The sequence below is a fragment of the Erigeron canadensis genome, chromosome 2 (assembly GCF_010389155.1).
Source record: "Erigeron canadensis isolate Cc75 chromosome 2, C_canadensis_v1, whole genome shotgun sequence".
Taxonomy (NCBI): Eukaryota; Viridiplantae; Streptophyta; class Magnoliopsida; order Asterales; family Asteraceae; genus Erigeron; species Erigeron canadensis.
This window is the reverse complement of record NC_057762.1, coordinates 28,992,014-29,011,938: the sequence shown is the minus strand read 5'-3', so window position 1 is coordinate 29,011,938 and position 19,925 is coordinate 28,992,014. Positions and strand designations below refer to the sequence as shown.

The 19,925-nt window shown below is 33.4% G+C and overlaps 1 long non-coding RNA gene across 1 annotated transcript; it reads right to left on the bottom strand.

Moving 5' to 3' along the window:
* Window positions 1–850: 850 nt before the first annotated feature.
* On the bottom strand, window positions 851–1,823 carry LOC122590170. Its single transcript, XR_006322412.1, has 2 exons — window positions 1,715–1,823; window positions 851–1,249 (listed from the first exon to the last, which is right to left on the bottom strand). It is a non-coding gene; the product is annotated as an uncharacterized LOC122590170 (long non-coding RNA).
* Window positions 1,824–19,925: the final 18,102 nt, after the last annotated feature.

Below are 19,925 nucleotides of genomic sequence, written 5' to 3'. Positions count from 1 at the left end.
ATTTTACATGACGAAGGAAATTAATATTAAAGAATAAAATTTATAACAATAAGCAACTAGCAGCATATTATATGACTCGTGGCCAAGTTACGGGTCAAAAGACTATATAAAACCAACAAATTTGATCATATGAGAACGGTCTACACCAATCTTTTAGATAAGAGTTTGTGAGTTTCTCTATTATATTTTAGAAATTGCCTCTATAATGATACATGTTTTCCTCACTAAAAATACATGTGTTTATTGTAACAACGCCACCAGTCCTAATTGATGTATGAAATATATGGAACTCTATGATAATTGCTAAAGGACTACTCAAAGAAAAACCTTCAATTCGGTCATGCAGTATACAGAACTTGTGTTTTTTAATTGCCGGTGACATATTCAAAGCTAGAATTGATTAGGTATAATAAATAAAGAAATAACATGAATAATTGAATATTGTGAAACCCTGCACGAGCGATATGAGATAAAACGAGTGCATGGTGTAAGGTGGGAACGTTTGCAATGTCTTCAGTTAAAGAGCTAATTGAATTGGATGGTAAAGTTGGTTTGGAGAAGAAGTCAAGAAAGATACTTAGAATAATAATATTCGCTTCGGGTTAGTGTCTTAGTAAGGTTAGAAACGAGAAAATTTTCAAGCACAAATCGCTTACGGTTGATTCGGTGTTTAAAAAATTAAGGTAATAGGATTCTTATGGTACAAATGTGGATGAAACAAGGTAACATTAATTGGAAAAATTGGAACAATTTTATATTATATTTAATGGTAGTTGTTACACTACTCCATAATTGCGGAGTAGTGAGTTATATAAGAAAGATCCTTACATTACAAAAAGAAAAAAAAAAGTTAATAAGAAACTTAAATTTTCACGTTATGCATTGCAACATTAACGTCACATCATTTTCCACTATCAAAATTTTACCCTAACAAAAAATACTCTCATTCACCAAATTCTCAAACGATAAACAAAAGTAGATATCACACAATCTCAAATTCTCACGTCTTAAAGAGGACGACCACGAGAATTTGCGTCCAGAACGCTCAATGTCCCTAAGGTTCTGAGAACGTGAGGTGAGAACGTTTAGGCCGTTCCTTATAGGCGTGTTTTCCGGCGTCCGACGCACAACCAAACAAGGACGCTGTTAGCACGGCTGCGTCCGGGCCTGCGTCCAACTCAGTGCTTCCAACTTTAGACGTGCGATTTTGGGGAGAAAGTGGGGTCCGCTTGGTCAAAGCCGTTGCAAACTAAAAAGAAAAAAGAAAAAAATCATAATGTTTAAGTTGCAGGTAAATGGAAAAGAAATTGTAGAAGACAATCACGTGAGTTAATATATTAATATTTAATATAGATTTCAATTTAGCCCCTTAACGTTTAATTTTTTTACAAAATATTTATTAAAGTTTAAAATTTTAACCTGTACACCATATACATATAAAGATAGTTATAAACTGCATATATTTATTTTTTATTATTAATAAAATTTTAAATTTATCTGTTTTTTTATGTCATGTTTATTTTATAATATGATTTTTATTAATAAAAATTGTTGTTTGTTTAATTTGTGAAAAAGAAAAATGAAATAATAAAATGATGGATGAATAGTTGAAAAAGTGGGAAGAAGTGGTATTATAAGGAGGAAGGTGTTTTTGGGGTGTTCTTGAAAAGAAAAAACTGATAAATAATAAAAGAAGTATGAAAGAAGCAGGTACTATAAAGACCGGCTTTAAAACGTGAGTGAGAATTTGGTGGTGACATAAGTATTTCAGAACGTGAAATTTTGGCTTCAAATTGTGGTTATTGACACAAGCCTAAGGTAAAAGATTAATATAATAACTTTCTAGTACTTGATAAGACACAGGTGACGTGATTTATAGTTATAGTATTGGTATAGAATAGACTTGTCAATCTAAAAAATATGTGATTTTGATAACAATACTGTAACACCCCAACAAGACGGAATCATGAGGGTTATATACTAAGCACAGTACGACATGGAAATTAAGTAGAGATAAGTCTAGATGCATTAAAAGGATTGGAAATCCATACAAATCATTTAATTTCAAATACCGGATCATACAAAAATGCATAATGAGCACGACCATCAAACGTTTACAAAAGAGAGTACAAAAGATGGCATATGATCCTAAGCATAACCCAACAGCGGGAACAATGAATCACGGATCCATGATAAAGTCCAAGTCCAATCCTAGCATGCAAACAACCAATCATCAATCAATACGTCTTCCATTAACCTGTTCACCTGAAAAGTGTACTAAAACGTGTCAACATAAAGTTGGTGAGTTCGTAGGTTTAAGTAATAAAAGTCAAGTGTGTCGGGATAACAACCGTTAACGATATACAAGAATTAATAACGTTCAATAATGTGGGCTCAACAACCCAATACGTGAGTATAAAGATACCCATAACGTGGATTCAACAATCCATAACGTAAGTATAAAGATACCCATAACGTGGATTTAACAATCCATAACGTGAGTATAAAGATACCCATAACGTGGATTTAACAATTCATAACGTGAGTATAGAGATACCCATAACGTGGATTCAACAATCCATAATGTGAGCGTATATATGTAACAAACGTTTCAATAACACGTATCGCAAGCAAACAATTAAGTAGTTATCATCTCGTTCAATATCATAATTGATCGTATGAACCGACAAGCATTTAACAAACGAGTACACTTTCCACCCCAAATAAAGTAAGCATAGGGGCTACGAAACTTACCTTTGCCTTAAGCGTTTGTAGTACGTGATTAAGCGGGTAAGTGGGGAGCACAACGATCACGACCTATTTCACAAGCATCAAGTCAACACGAGTACCTTAAACAATAAGGCCTAGCTAGTTTACGTCATGCCATAACCCCGAAGAAAGTTTGAGTAAGTTCCCGTAACCCATAGGCTACCAACAAATCAAGTACGGAAGTTAAACGAAGCAAAAAGGTAGACTTCAGTTAGTGAGCCTCACCAAAAACTTGGTGGGGTGCACCAAAATGACTCTTGATCAGAACAGCAAGTAGTGGGCCTCACCATGAATTTGGTGGGGCGCACCGAAATTCCACTTATCATAAAAACTGAAGCAGTGGGTAGCACCAGAAGTGAGTGGGCCTCACTGAGCCCATATTTTCTGAAAACGGGTTTTGACATCAAATTTGACCCCAACTCATTTTCAAGCTTTATTAGACGAAACTGAACATAAACAACAACAACCCACTAAATAATTTCGATTCCTAACATCATTTCTTGTCCAAAATCGATCATGATCCATTTCAAACCCTAATAAAACCCTAATTGACCCAAAACCGACCCGAGGAGCTTCAAGACTCGTTTTCAAGTGTAAATAATTAAATTTGGACATAATTAAACATAACCCAACTTAAGAATTTGTTCATATCATTAAAGAAAGCCCCAAAATTGTTCTTGACCTAAACTACATAACCAAAACCCTAATTTTTGACCAAATTCAAGTTTTAACCCGATTTCGACCAAGGGTTTCTTAGACATGACTAGTAATGAAGTTCTAAACATAAAAGAGGAGATTTAAGATGAATTTAACTTACCAAAATGGTTCAAGACTTCAAATTTCGGGTTTAGAGCAAAAACCCTTGGATGAACACCTTGCAAACCCTAATTTCCTTGGAGAAAGATAGTTATTATTATTATAGTTACTAGATCTAGTTAGATTGGATATTAAAACACAAACTTTTGATGTATTAAGATGGATTTATGATGATTTTTGGTGGTGGTTGAAAGAGAGAAATGAAGAGTAAATGAGAGGTGAGAGAGATGGATAAGGAAAGGATAAGGAGGGGAAAATGTGTGAATGGGTGTGGGAGTGTGAGATGGGGGCCGGCCTAGGGGGCTTCCAAAATGGCTTCCGCTCCGCTAAATTCGACAAATAGCTAAACGTTAACCATTTAAAAGCTAAAACGAGACCGTTAACACAATTAGACTTCACGTTACATTACTATACAACAAAACGTTCGGTAATCCATATAAATCAACAAATTCGTTCATCTTCAATTACATTAAATTACAATTCAACTGAGTCAAAAATCACAAATGTTACAGATATATTAAGCTTAAGGAGCTTTGGTTTTAAAATACACAGTATTTATGCAAAAAAAATTGGAGCTTTGATTATGTAAAATTTTTTTTTTTTATTAGAAATCATAAATTCAGATGTTTAGCATTCATGGTTACGTTTTAACATTAAAATACCATGTGCTTGGAAGTCCCTAATAACATACTTTAATTAAATATACCGATTTTGGGGTTCATTTTGGATAAAACGGGCTATCTAAGATAGATTCTGTATGTCGTGAATGCCAAAAGTAGATCAACATTGCCTTAATTGTCATGACCATGCTCATTGGCTTTTTTTTTTTTAAGGATATTCTAACTAGTGTTAGGCATTGGTTAAAAAGCATTAATTAATCTTCGGTTTTCTCTTTCATAGTTTATATATTTATAATTAATAAAAATTAAATAATCAAAATATGGTTATTTTCCTTAGAACTTGTTTGAGGTGCAACAAAAATTTTGTGAGGTGGAAATCGGTGACTCGTGATTCATCGATGAAAATTTTTCTTATGTTTCGGTTTATCTGTAATTGACATAAGTTTTTTTCAAACTTTTTACACCATTATCAGTTAAAGTTCTAAGATGAATATATAGATTATGTAGATCTTGTTTGTAATTTAGATTTTGTATTCTGATCACTAGTACTGTGCTAATTGATCTTTTATGTTAATAAAATAGTTTCATTGACGTTGAAAAAAAAACATTTTTAACATGATTTTTTGGTATTATAAAAATATATATTTTTATTGAAAAATGTTAAATGCAACCTTTAAGATTAGTGTTGCAATTAACATGCATAAAAAAATGGTACCAATCTATCAAAAGTTTATTACTTAAATTTTATGGTAAATATAAAATTATTTAATGTACTTTTATTACAATCCTTAAAACTGCGTTTAATAAAATCCAATTTTATCAAACATTTTTAGGTATTTATAGAATTTTATAACTAGGTTTTGTTAAAGGCAATCCTAAGGACTATAGTTAAGGTGCATTAAATAGTTGTACAAATCAGGGGTGAGCTAGCTATTGATAAGTAATGTATAAATTTTTTATGCATATTAAGTAAAACCTTAAGGGTTGCATTTAGCACTTTGCCACAATTACAATACACAGGGGAGTTATTTTATTGAAGAAGAAGAATACTTATTAGCATCCATGGAGATGAGTGGATGGGGAAATGGAGAAATAGGAAGGTGGAGGGAAATGAGGAAAGGGTGGTGGAGGGAAAATAATATAGGGGTATAAGCGGGGGACATATGGGATGAAAGTGGGACGGAAACCAGTTCACATGGCCTACATGGCAACTGACATGGAGTTGAAATAAAGTAACCGGTTATTTTGTAAGGTTTATCCGGTTTCACACATTACTCTGACGAAATTCGTTTTTAGTTGCATTAGATAAACAATTTTCGAGATCGTTGCATATTTTTTCCGAACATTCAGTCGGAAAACGACATCAGAAAAGCCTCACCATATAATGGTAAAGCCTTGCACGTACCCTAGACAACGAGATGTTGTCTATAAGCTGTTACACATATTCGGAGGGAAAAACCCCAAGGCTTGCCATCCCTAAGGATCGAACTCAAGATCTTGGGTAAAACCGGGAGTGCCTCTGACTAGTTGGACTTACCATACATAGACATTTTGGCTAAGTTAACTACATTCACATGTCATAATCCCTTAATTTATTTACCATATATATGTTTTACTATATATCGTATTATATAAGGTTTATGTTTTAATAAATCAAGGAAAATACTAAATGAAACTCTTAGGGCAGTTATTAATGTGTATAAAGAATTTATACATTTACATATTAAAAAACCACCTTTTGAACTTTATGATAATTATACAACTATCTAATGCACCTTAACTAAAGGCCTTAAGGCTACGTTTAGCAAGCCCATATATTAATATTGTGATATCAATATCCTTCTTTACTCGTTCAATTTTTTGTTTTAAACGGAAAGTGTTAGATGTTAATGATTCGAACCCCGACAATGACATATAAGGTGGATAATTGAATCTGTGCACTCCTACGAAACAGAAGTGATAACACGTCCATGCTCTCAAGAAATAAATGCCGAAGAATCAAGATTTGAAAGCAGAGTTGCATTAAAGTATGTCCTGTGTATGCGTATGTTGTTTGTGTGTTTATGTTATTTACTAAGAATATGTTTGTGGTTATTAAAGACCAACTTTTAGCTTTTCCACTCCAGCTTAACTTTCGAAGACCATTTTTTGACCAAAAGAAGTAATTAAAGGACTAGATGTCATCAAAAACAAACAGGGGAATCCCCTGAAGCACCATATCATTTCCAACCTTCCGGCAGATTTTCCAGTAGAACCATAAGTCATTTACCCATTAGAAGCTTTCCAATTACTTTTCTATATCATTGATAAATCTCGGAGGAAAAGACTCTATCACCTTAATTTATTTATTTTTGTTGAGGTTCTGGAACTTCTTCCTCCGGCCCATACATATATGCTGCGTTAGATTTTGGGTTTAAGTGTTTGAACAATGGGTCATTGTCTACACTTCTTGATAACGTGCGAGGAATATTGATACCGTATTCAAGAAAAAGCCAAGGAAACCGTATGACAAACAAATTAAAGTATGTTCTTAGAGTTATGTACAAAAATTGGACCAGGACACCCATGTGATCATGTCAAGCAAAATTGTTTTCTAGAAATAAGGTCTCTATAGCTATATGTCGTAAAAGAGTAACATATAGTCATTGTTCATATATAGTTGTACAAAATGAGGTAGGGTCTAAAGGAAATGGTTGCTAGCTTACATGCATGAGACTAGTCATCCACTTCCTCGATCCTTTTTATTTCAAGATATCAAATGTTGGTTGTGTATATCCACCACATATTGTCTCACCGAATCAATTTCTTTTCTCTCCATAACTACACATACTCTTATCTAAATCCCAACTATAGCCCACCAAAACTCAAACCCATTGGCTATCACCTGTCTCATGATAATACTAATTACTCCTACTACGTACGACATCCTTTTACCTATATGTCCCCTTACTTGTATTTCATGACCAAACTCTTAATTATTTCAAATTAAACAGCTAGCTAGCCCAAACCATTTTAGGCCCTTGATTAATTGGTTATTCTTCCTCATTAATATCATGTGATCAAATTATGATGTATAGATAATAGTTTGTGTGTCTAGCTATGATTTAACATTTATGTGGAGCAGAGGCGGTACCAGAAAAAAATTTCAAAGGAGGCAAACTTAGAAAACTTATGAAAAATAAATCTAAAAGGGGGCAAAATGTTAAAAACCTATAGAAAATTTTTAAAATTTTATGAAAAATTTAAAAATACATGACAAAATTTAAATTTGGAGGGGGGCATTGGAACCCTTGCCCCCTTTTAGTACCGCCCATGATGTGGAGGTATATCAGAAGTTGACTGCTTGGTATCTAGAGATATGTGTATATTTGTAACTAGTTAGAGGACCTAGCTAATAGAGTAATAGGAATATTTATTTCCCCGGGAAAAGAATTTGCGTGTATGTAAATAATCTGCTAAATGCTGGTGTGGTGGTCTCTCATTGGGCCACGTATCGGATATTTGATGGTGTCACGTTAGTATCCGACCGATTTTTTACACAATTCGTTCAGTTTTAAAACAAACTTACATACAATGAACTAAAACAAAGTTTTTTTTTCCTACAATAGTAGCTAAAGACAAGTTACATACACACACACAAAAAAATTATTTCACTCACTTATTTTTTTTTTCCTAACGGAAAATTTTTATTTACAATGCCAAACCCAAACGAAGTATTTCACTCTCAGCCTTAGAAGTAAGAACACACAGTTTCTCAAACTTTTATGTCGGGTTGTTTAAGTCAAATATACCTCATTTATATGTATTGAAGTTGTGGTTTGTGGTTCCCACGACTCTCAACCAAGTCCTACATATCGCCGTATCAACCAAGTCATTAATTGATTCACAATGTTTTAAATACCGGTACGTATTGACCGGTATTACCGGTAATATCGGGTAGTGGTTGGTCGTCCAGTACAACTAACGCAATATTTTGTCTAATATATTCACTATTCATTACCGCTAGTATTTTTCATTTTTCTCGTATTTTATTGGTATTTTTGGCATTGTAAAACCGTTTTTTTGAAATTTTTATAAAATTGTTTTTACGATAACTTAATGTTTTTTTTTGTTGTTTGTAAATTTAAAATTTAAAATTTTGTTATGAAATACGTATCTGTGAATATATTGTAATTGTATTTTATTGTAATTGTATTTTGAGAATTTTTGTTGAATTATAACATGTTTTGTAGCATTTATATATATATATATATTTAATTACCCTAGATGTTATATTTTATTTTAAAGATAATTATATAAAGCAACACCCAATACCGTCTCCCACGACTTAGATATCCAATACCAACTTTGACGGTATATGGGAAGGTAAAATGCAGACAGTTTACCCTTACCTATGATCAAGAGACTGTTTTAGGAAAAAAAAAAACTTCTGGCCCGCAAGGAATTAAATTCGAATTCTTGATCTCTATTTTTGAGACAAAGGCTTTACCACTTGACCTCTTATCTATTTTAAAGACAATTATATCAATAGCTAGCTAATAATAAAAACCGACAAGATGTTAAGAATTCTATCAAAGTATCTCTAAAGGTAAACGAATTGAACACTACTAGCAGATACATTAACAAAGTCAATGACCCGATTCTTAAATTGACTATTACAACAATAAACAACAAATTAATGACTCCAAATAAAGAGTCAAGTAGTCAACCGTCCGCAACCAAAACAAATACCATGTGGAAAAGTACACCATTATCTTACTAACATCCATGACATGATACCACCTAAGATACACACTAACTTATATTACTAGATTCCATCTTAAACCATTATCGACTTCATTGTCTCATTGGTCACCATGGTCGTCATAGCTAGTCATTATGAAGTCTTTTCCTTACCACTTGATTATGGAGGATACCACGTACGTTGGGATAGGGTATAGTGTGCTTATAGTACTAGTTGGTAATTGCTAATGCAAGTATGGTTACATTGTGAATCATTAAGAAATCTTGATGGATCTTATCTATTAAAATTGGTTGAACCTCAGCTAAACCTGTACAAGGTTGTTGCTTTCACTATTACCATTATAAAGAGTTCGATGTTTCCTATCAAAACTTTTGTTTGCAAAAGAGGTACCTAAGGTTAATTAGAGGACAAGAAATTTAGTACTATAGGTGGTACACCACAATGTCAATTAGATCTCAAGAGAATCAAGTTTGTCTTGTACACAAAAGTATCTATATTGGTGTTATGTTACACAAGGTCTCTTATTTCATACGTTCAATTTATTTCTTTCTTGCATATATTTGTCCCTCGATTAAGGGTGACTCACAACCATATACACCAATATATTAATACAGGTTTTAAGTAAAATAAAACAAATATTAAAGTAAAATAAATAAAATAATAGGTTTTCTTTAACAGAAAACACTATGCATCATGAAAATCATCGCGCAACAATTGTTTCATGAATCTCCGTCCATCAAATTAACCATAATCTAAAGGTTAAGATCTTGTCTTATTTGTTTTATCTTAATACTTGTTTTACAATACCAACCCCAATTTATACATAATATACAACTGGTTAAAGTAATGATTGTGAAAAATTGTTTGTGAATTTATCATCACTCCAATATAACCGTTGATGGCAAAGACACACTCATCACAAACATTTAATACACCTTTAACACAAGTGAGAATCTAATCCATGATCTTTTAGTTGTTATGAACCTTAATATTGTTAGGTTAAAGAGGTATAGTTTTCACTCATAGGTGATCTTTAACCTGTTATTATTCAAGATGTAACCCTACCATTCCTTAATTATAACTTCAATTACAAGACAACAATCCAACATATATATAAAGAGTACGAGGGATTGAAATATTATTACTCACCGATAGAATTCACCAAAAATCTGAGTATGAAGAACGCTTTGAGTGTCGCTTAACATAGATTTATGGCTTGTTTAACGTCAACTTGAATTCATTGGTACGATGTTGTTTCAACTGTTGCCACGATTATGAATTCTACCAATAACTCCTATCAAAACTTTTGTTTGCCAATATATGTACCTTTGATTGAAAAGACATGAAACTGAGTGGATGGTACATGATAATTTCAATCAGATCTTAAAAGATCCACATTTGTCTTATACAGAAATGAACCATATTCGTGTTTGTTCATTTGTTGGGTTATATCTCCTTGTTTAGAATTAACAATAACAAGTAGAATAATTATCGACTAGAGGAAGTGTCAATTTACTTCTATGTTTCTCAGGTCTTGACCGCTATGAGTTAGTACACAGTTGATCTTTTGACCGCTATAAATATTTTATGTGACAAGGATAGAACTACTTAAATAACAAGCGACATCTAATAAATGTGTTTTTTCATCCGGTCTCTTTCATTTTACGTGTTAAAATACCAAACTACATGGGCGTGAAATGTGCATGTATATAACAACGTAAAAATAATCTTGGGATTAGTTTCTTGGAATGTAATTATCTTTGACCGAATGTCTATAGTAGGAAAAAACTAAAGTTATGTGTATTGTATGTAAGCAACTTGAAAAAATATTTATTGTATGTAAAAAAACATACGTGGCAACCATATACATGTGCCACTTGTCAGATTTTAATTGGTTGAAACGAAATTCTTACATACAATAAACATTATTTCAAAGTTGTTTACATACAATACACACAACTTTAGTTATTTCCTACTATAGACATTCGTTCAAAGTTTCTTACATTCGTGGAAACTAATCCCAAATAATCTTCTACAACAAGTAGACATCTAAGTTAACAATGGTTAACCATATGAGTATGAGCACGTATAGTACTTGCCTTTTAACTATTCATACTATAGACTTTTTATGTGAGTTAATTAGACATATTACAATGAAATCATTTAAGCTTTATGTACTTAGACACCCTGACCAGCGTCGCTGGCATGATGCAGAAGGCACCCAATGTTGCTGGGAATCCTTCACCAGCGCCGCTGGGAGCCCTACGACCAGGTTCGACTAACAACCTTATAAATAAAAGAATAAACCCTCAAACTCAATGGAGAGCAATTTTTCAGCCACCAGAAGCCACACTTCAACCCTAGGTCGAAATTTGTAGCTATCTAAGAGGATTTGGAACTTTAAACACCACTTGATCTTTATCTTCAACCTAGATCTTCATTCTTCTTTACTTTTATTGTCGGTAAACAATGTCCTTAATCTTTTCAGACTTTGTGATCGATTCCTTTAATAATGTCTGGCTAGTTGGCTGAATATTTGTTTGGATTGATGCGATCATGTAGACTTTTATTTATCTTATTTTATTGTTAGATTTGTTGGATAGTGTTAACTTTTTATCGTAGATAATGATTGAATAGTTCTTCATATTGTTTTTGGTTTTTTATCTCGATATATTAATTTAATTTTGATAATCGGTCTATATTTTTTACTAGGATTATTATACTTGGGACGGAAAACACTAATCCTTATTTAAGTAGTTGTAAAATGTGATTCGACTATATGGAGCGAATCTAGAACCAAAACAATTAGGGCTAGTTGAACACGATGCTTAACAATGCCATATATGATCTAGTGTCATGGAAACGTGCACTATGATCACCAAAGAAAATTAATACACAGTGACTGGCTTAAAATCTGAGTATAGTTAAAGATAAATCAAAAAGAAAGACTTGTACTTTAATGTTTATCAGTGAATATAGCGAGAATCTGTCTATAGTGTAGGTGTGAGTCTAGCGACAACCCTACTACTTAATTAGGTTTGGTGAGTCTAACGAGAATCTGAACTATGAAATAAGTTTTCCGATAGACTAGCATAAGATAGGATAATAATTGTCATGTTACATGTGATCGGATATGTCAAATAAGTATTTTTTTTTATAAATTTACTGAAACTATTTTTCATTTTTGGTCTAGACTAAACTGTCTTCTCATTACACCAAGTGGTCGTGACATTCCTTTTACTTTGTTGTTTTGGTAGTTTAGTCAGAAAATCGTGACAACTCACGACCACTAGAATTACACATTTTATTAGACTAGGCTTTACAAGCGTTCCTACGAACGATCATGTACTTATCACTAGCTATACTACACGTGACCAATGGCGGTAGCACATTGGGGGGGGGGGGGGGAGAATGTCATGCTCCAAATTTAGATTTTGTCATGTATTTTTAAATTTTTTCTTGGATTTTTAAAAATTTTCTATACGTTTTTAACACTTTGATCCCTTTTATGTATTTTTTTTCACGAAGTTTTTAATTTTGCCCATTTGTGATTTTTTTTTCCGATACTGCCTCTCACACGGCCGGGTTCTCTGTTCGTTAGTGTGTGTTTAGTTTGAGATCAATATTTGTACAACTTTTTATAAATTTAAAACTAGTGTTATTTTTTAGTTTAAAAATCATTGTTTTTTTTGTCAAATAAAACACATCAGCATCACCCTCTGAATTTTATACTAAGTGTATAACAATTTAATGTTCCTTAACTACAACCCTAAATAATATTGCGTTTTGTAACAACCGTCTTAAAAATGTAGTGAATAAGTTTCTTAAATTCTATCTAAGTTCTTGATGTGCTTTAGACTTAAGATATGTGCTCACATGAAGATCAATTTAACCTTAAACCCTGAATTATAAGACGAGTTTATGGTTTATTATGATAAAATACTAGATTTCGATGTCGTAAACGATTGTATTTAAGAAAGTTGTAATCCAAAAATGTTCACAAATAGTCCCTACATTTATTAGGTTATTTAATATTGGAAAACTATAAATAGATTCTCTTAGAGAGAGAAACTCCATTTTCTTCATCTTCTCCATCTCACCTCTCTCTCTCTCTGAAACACTCTTGCAACCACCATTTTCACACACAAATCCATCTCTTGATTTTGGGTTGTTAAACCAAAATTTCTTGTACTTTTAGCTTCCTTGTGATAATCAAAACCTATTTCTAGCATCAAATTTCAGGTAACAACAACAAATTTTGAGTTTTTGATCAAAATAAAAGTGTACTTTTTCAAGTTTATGTTCTTGATGATTTGGTCCATTTTTGATATGAAAAACATGTTAAAAGCTAATGGGTTTGTGTCTAAATGTGTTTAGTAACCTTTTATGCACGAATTTGGGTCATAACATGCTTAAATCTACAAACCCCATTTTTGAAAATGAGAGAAACTTGTTCATAATGTGCCACGTCTTATTTGCGTTATAAATGGTCTTGAAATCGTTAAAGGTGTTAATGGTTAGTGTTATTATGTATATATGTACTAGTTTGATGTTCTAACAAGTCCCGGAATCGATCTAGATCCTCGCGTGTTGATCAAGTCTTAGTTTCAGCCATCTAGGACCCTAGAACGATCCTGATGGGACGATCTTGGTCACCAAGATCGTCCTGGTCAGCTCCTTTGGTACGTGGGTTGTTTGTTCGATCTCGTGTAGTAATTGTGTTGTGATGTTGTGTGTTAACACTTCTGGGTAGCTGATCTTCTAAGATCGGTTTCGCTCAACTTGTGTTCATGAATCATGAAAGACCTTGTCCTCGTTCTCAAAATGTAAAACGATCCTGAGCTAAGTCTACCAAAACGATCCTGAGGTTGCATAATAAAACGATCTTGACCTAGCTTGCAGTTGAAATGACCTTGAACCTTGTTGATACTTGAAACGATCTTGAGTAGTCCCCTAGGACGATCTTGAACCAACCAGAGGGACGATCTTGAACCAACCAGAGGGACGATCTTGAACCAAGCTAAGGAGACGATCTTGTACTTAAACCTAGGATGACCTTGGCTAGTAACCCTAGAACGATTTTGACCCAATTTGTACTCTAAAACGATCTTGGTTCATCTAAATCCATATTCATAACAATTCATGTGCCTCAATACGATCTTGTACCTCTAGAAAACTAAACGATCATATTCCTATAACTTAATCATTAAAGTACAAGTTCCATAAACAACTAAGCAAAGTTCATGAGTCTAAAGATCATTATTAAAGACATGTTTAACACATTATCATTATAATTACATATGTGTGAGTTCAAAGACGTACAAAACGAGTCCAATTCAAGTACTCAAAGTCCATTCAAATTCTTTTTGAAGTCAAAGCGTTCAAAGATCTTTAAGGACCAAATCATCAGTTCATCAAGGACAACTCAATGAATAATTAATCACAAGAACTAACACATGTATCCATTTATGCTCAATGATTTGTGATTAGGTTGACATCAAGACATACTTGGATTCAATAGATATATCTTACTTATATCTGTGCTCATACTCTGTGCTTGTAGAACTACGCTTGTAGCAGATCACTGTGAGTCTTCGTAGCCCCTTTTTCCATACTTATATTTTGGGGTGAAAGGAATACTATCTATGCTTTTATATATGCCGTAACTGCTTTTACTACTCCATGGCTATATGACTACTTGATACTATTAGCCGGTCCTGTTGAGGATTGTGTGTGCTCGATTGATACTATTAGTCGGTCCTGTTGAGGATTGTGTGTGCTCGATTGATACTATTAGCCGGTCCTGTTGAGGATTGTGTGTGCTCGATTGATACTTTTAGTCGGTCCTGTTGAGGATTGTGTGTGCTCACTTACTTATGTGCAAGTTGATCTTTAGCCATTACATACTACTTTACAATTGAATTCTATTGACGGCATAAAACGCTTTTATACTACTTGCTTATACTCAAACCTACGAACTCACCAACCTTTGTGTTGACACGTTTAAGTATTCCTTTCAGGTAATCAAGCTAATCGTGGCTAGGATTGGTAGCATGGGACTCTTAGCAGACTTCAGGAAGTAGGATTGGAGTTTGCATGCTTTTACTTATACTTGGTGGCAATATGCCTAATCGTTTCCCCTGTATGGGAACTTATCCTACTTGATTTGATTACTTTTGTTGAACTTGTGTGTGATGACTACTACTATGCTTGCTTGGTTATGAATTTGACTATTTACGGTTATTCTATGCACTCATTTAGTATTCATATGTAACATCCATGTGCGCGTGTGCTTTATCTTACATCCCGAGTTTTCCGCCGCTGTCGGGGTGTTACACGTTTAGCAAAAACCTTATGTTTATCATACCAAGAGGTGAACTATAAGGGGATGTTTGGTAAATAGAAATGAAATAGAAGAAATGGAAATGGACTAATTTCCTTTGTTTGGGCCTGAGAAAAAAGGACGCGGAGAAATATGAATTCCCGAGAAATCACTTTGTATGCATTTTCATTTCCCTTCATTTTGTGAAGAAATCAACTTTGCTAACCAAATTTCTCGGTATTTTTGTGGAGAGAAATGACCCAGCTCTCAAAAGAAAGGGTATAAAAAAAAACTCACGTGCAAGACACATATATCACATCTTACTATTTAAAATTTTTTATCTTCCTTCCGTGATCTACAACATCCTTTTACTTCTCTACAATCTTTCACCATGCTCTGCCATCATCAAATCCAGTTTTCATTATATGCCTTTTCAGGTTTTAAGACCCTTCGTTGTTGTAACCCATCAATTTGAAAGCTTTTCGCAATTTAAGGTTTTTTGTAGTTTATATTCTTATTAATATATAAAAAACCTTAATTATTTTTTGGGCTAAGTGCCCCGGAATGCAGTCAACTAATCATGAAAAGTTATTGTGGGCACGAACTCTATGTCAGCTTTATTGTATATACGAACCCGGATAAAATACTTATTGTAGCGTGTAACCGGATGGATGCTTAATGTGAGCCGGTTACCTTCACATAAACATTAGATTTTTACCCTTTTAGTTATTCTTTCTTTTCTATCTATTCACTTTCTTCTTCCTGCTCATTTCTTTTCCCAGTAAATCAATCCAACCACTATCTAATTTACATCATCATCATTCCCACTAAATTGTGACGATTTTATCAAATTTAAGTTTATACCTGAATAAAAACTTATCGGGCGCCAAGGACACCTCTTGATGGTGGCATACCGCTCGAGGAGTGGCCGAAAATGCCTCAGTAGGTTCTGATTTTCCAACGGGTTCGTTTTTCCGACCATATTCGTTTTCCAGTCATTATCGCAACACCACCACCTGCATAGCCGTCGGCATCACCATTGCCACCATTTCCAAGCTATACATACGCACCCCCATCACGCTTCCATAGCTGCCACCATCATCCACCACCACCATTTCCAGCAACAAAAACGAATCCTTAAATCGCAGACCTCTGAAAGTTCAAAATCAGTTGATTTGAATATATTTACACAGTTAGATCATACATCTCTTTTTTGAAGTTAGATCCATCATTTTTCCGACCATCATTATCTCGGTGTATATGTGTTTGTTTTTTCAGCGATCATCAACAATTGGTATGTGTTTTTTTTCGTTTAATTCGACATCATCAACATACGTGTGGGTGGAAGATATAGATAGATATATTGATGCAGATTGTTTTCGTGTGTGTGTGTGTTTAGATATATTGATACAAATTGGTTTTAGCTATAGATTGGTGGAAGATATATATGGATTCATGTTTGGTGAATAAGGCACACAAGTGGTCAAACTAGTAAAAGTCAGATTATAACCTGCTACCAGTTTAGCAGGTAACACTTCTCATAGTTTGAACATTTTTATTAAGATTTTGCATAAAATAAAGCTGGATTTGACTTCGTGCACACAATAACTTTTCGGTATTAGTTAGTTGCATTCTAGCGCACTTAGCCCTTATTTTTTTTTCTCTTTTGATTTAAAAATCTAATAATTTGAAGGGTTGATCTATATTTTAGAAATTAATGGAGGTGTCTATGTAATCATTAGCACCAATTTTGTTCATGTTGTGTAACCTACCAAAGTTTTTCTAAAAAATTATAAGTAGTTAGTAGAGTATTTATGGTTAATTTTAGAAAAGAAAAAATTAAAAGTACCAGCTTCATTTTCTGTAATGATATAAAAAAAATTTCTTGTTGTTTAATCTATTATTGAGTTTATTATGCTACTAATCATAAGGTACAATTGTCTTTTGCTTGTTGCTGATAAAACTGATGGTTTCGGGGTTTTTTTTTATGGATGGTGTTATGTTTTTGATGCTTGATCTTGTTCCAGGTTCCACTGATACAAGCATTGTTGTAAGACAGAGTTGTTACATTTTTGATGCATGACCTTCAGTTTTCTACCTTTCTGATATACACTTTATTTCCCATTTCTCTACTTTTTAGTTACCCAACAATGGAGTTAATTTCATTCAGATTTCTCAGGTTAAACTCCCTCTTGTACCAAACAAAAGAGTTTTTTGAATTTCTCAATCAATTTCATTTCTCTATATTTCATTTATTTGCTTCATTTCAGCTAGAAATTCTTGTGAGTAGTGATTATTTGTAAACTAGAAACTTGTAATACATGAAATGTAATTTTAGTAATGGAATCTGTAAGTCTCAACTCAATGTACACTTGAAGATCTAAAAATATGCTTACATGAGCTCAATAGTTGCCAGATCCAATGGACATTATACCAAGTATTGTTAGTTTATACTTATACAATAATGTAAATAAGTAAAACCAAGATAATGCAGTATAAATACAGAAAGTAAACTGGTGAGACACAATGTATTTTTTCAAGTGTATTTTATTTATCAATGTTAAATAAAATATAAGGTTATACTTTTCTACAATCTATGAAATACAAGTGATCTAATACTAGATATTCTCTTCTATAATCAAAACACTTAAAGTTGTGAACGGTTCCTTTTTACGATTGAGACAATATTGCACAAATTAACCAAGAAAACAAAGTTTTAGAGGTGGTAAAAATGTCGTGTAAAGAATTCTATATATATGCAAAAAAAAAGAAAGTGTGGAGATACTTTGCCGGACAAATATGGTTGTGAGCATTTGATGGATTGCATTTAATTCCTTAACATACTTGTTTAAAGTAAGGGATAAAGTCACATATGATGTGACTTTTCTTATTTTAAACCAACCACCTTTACACATAAATATACTTTTGTACAAAGTGTGTAAAGGTTAAAAGTCTTTCTCGTAATCAGTGTAAAGTTTTGTAAGTCTTTTATACTAATGGATGTTCAAGTGTCTTGATCTTTGTAAAACATTCTCTGAGCTCTGCTGCTGGGAATGTTTTCATTCTTCCAATCTCTATTTTCGACCGGAAAGTCTTCATTGGTCACTGGTCTTCAAATTCTTTCGGACAAATATTCGGGACTCCAATTTTTAGTGGAGCCAGTCTAGTGAGTTGGATTAACATAATTCTCTTAATGAAAGTAAATATATGATTTGCTCAAATAAATGTCAAATGAATAGGATGAAAATCGTATTTGATGTGAGAATTATAAAAATGATATTCATTTTGGACTCTTTAATATCTTGGTAACTTATGATCCTTATATATATATATATATATATATATATTTTTATACCCATTCCAATTGCCCATATTGCTTGAAATTAAAAATTAAAAAAAAAAAGAAGAGGGGGGGGGGGGGTCGCTACGTATTTTGGTGGGGAGAAACGGATAAAGATAAATGCGGGTTTTTGTTGGTGCATTTCCTAATGTAATAAAGTCGAACGTTAAGTTTTCGTGTATAATAAAGTCAACCTCGAACTTTGACCAGTCAACCTCGACCTTTGACCAGTCAAACTCGACCATTGACCAGGTCAACCTCGACCATTGACCAGGTCGAGCTTGAGGTCGAGATTGGGCTTGGGTCCGTGAAGTTCGAGGTCCGTTTAAGTCCATTATGTTTAGTATAAATAGAGATTAACCTTATGTTTAAGGTTAATCTTCTAGTTTTGTTTTCTCTTATACTCTTGCACTTAGGAACTTGGTATTTACTTGTAATTGCATTTACTGAAGTAATATACGGTTCCAGTTTATTCATATTCGTGTTCGTATGGATATATTGTTGTTGATTGCTTCTGTATAAGATTTTTCGCACTTATACATTAGATACTTAATCTTGTTAGATCCGGTGGCAAAGGGACTTACAAGTGGTATCAGAGCCACTGGAGGTATTCTATTGGTTCGGGATTAAGGTTTCAACCACAATTAAGTATACGGAACAATCAAGCATCATAGGTTCCTGTCAAGCTCGTCCAGATCAAGCCAAGCTCGACCAAGCAAGATAAGCTCGACCAGGTCGAGCTCGACCTCCTATTAAGCTCGACCTTCACCTCGACCAGCCTCCTAGCTCGAGCTTGACCTCATCCTAAGCTCGACCTCCACCTCGACCAGCCTCCTAGGTCGAGCTCGACCTTACTAGCTCGACCTTGTTCTAGCTAACCTCGACCTGACCTATCTTCAATCGATCCCATCTTCTAATTTTTGATAGTTTTGAAGGGGTGAGCCTATATATACTCGTTTCTCTTGTTTAATAAAAAAAAAAAAAAGAAAACCCTTTTTGGAGAATTTGCAACTTGCTTACTTTTAAGTCTGGAATTGGCTGAAGTTTGAACACATAACTCTCTTGAGTTTAAGTTTGATTTCGGTTGTACAAGTTTTGGACTTGTAATCGTAATCAAGTTTGGATTCTTATCTTTTACTCATTGTTTTTTGTTTAAGAACTTGAAATTTTGTTTAGGTTTTGGTTTGAAACTTGTTTGAATATTGAACTTGTGACTCTCTTGAGTTTAAGTTTGGTTTCTGTTAATCAAGTTTTTGAACTTGTAAGCTTGGATAATCTTTGGTTCTTGAATACGATTTTTTGAACTTGTAATCT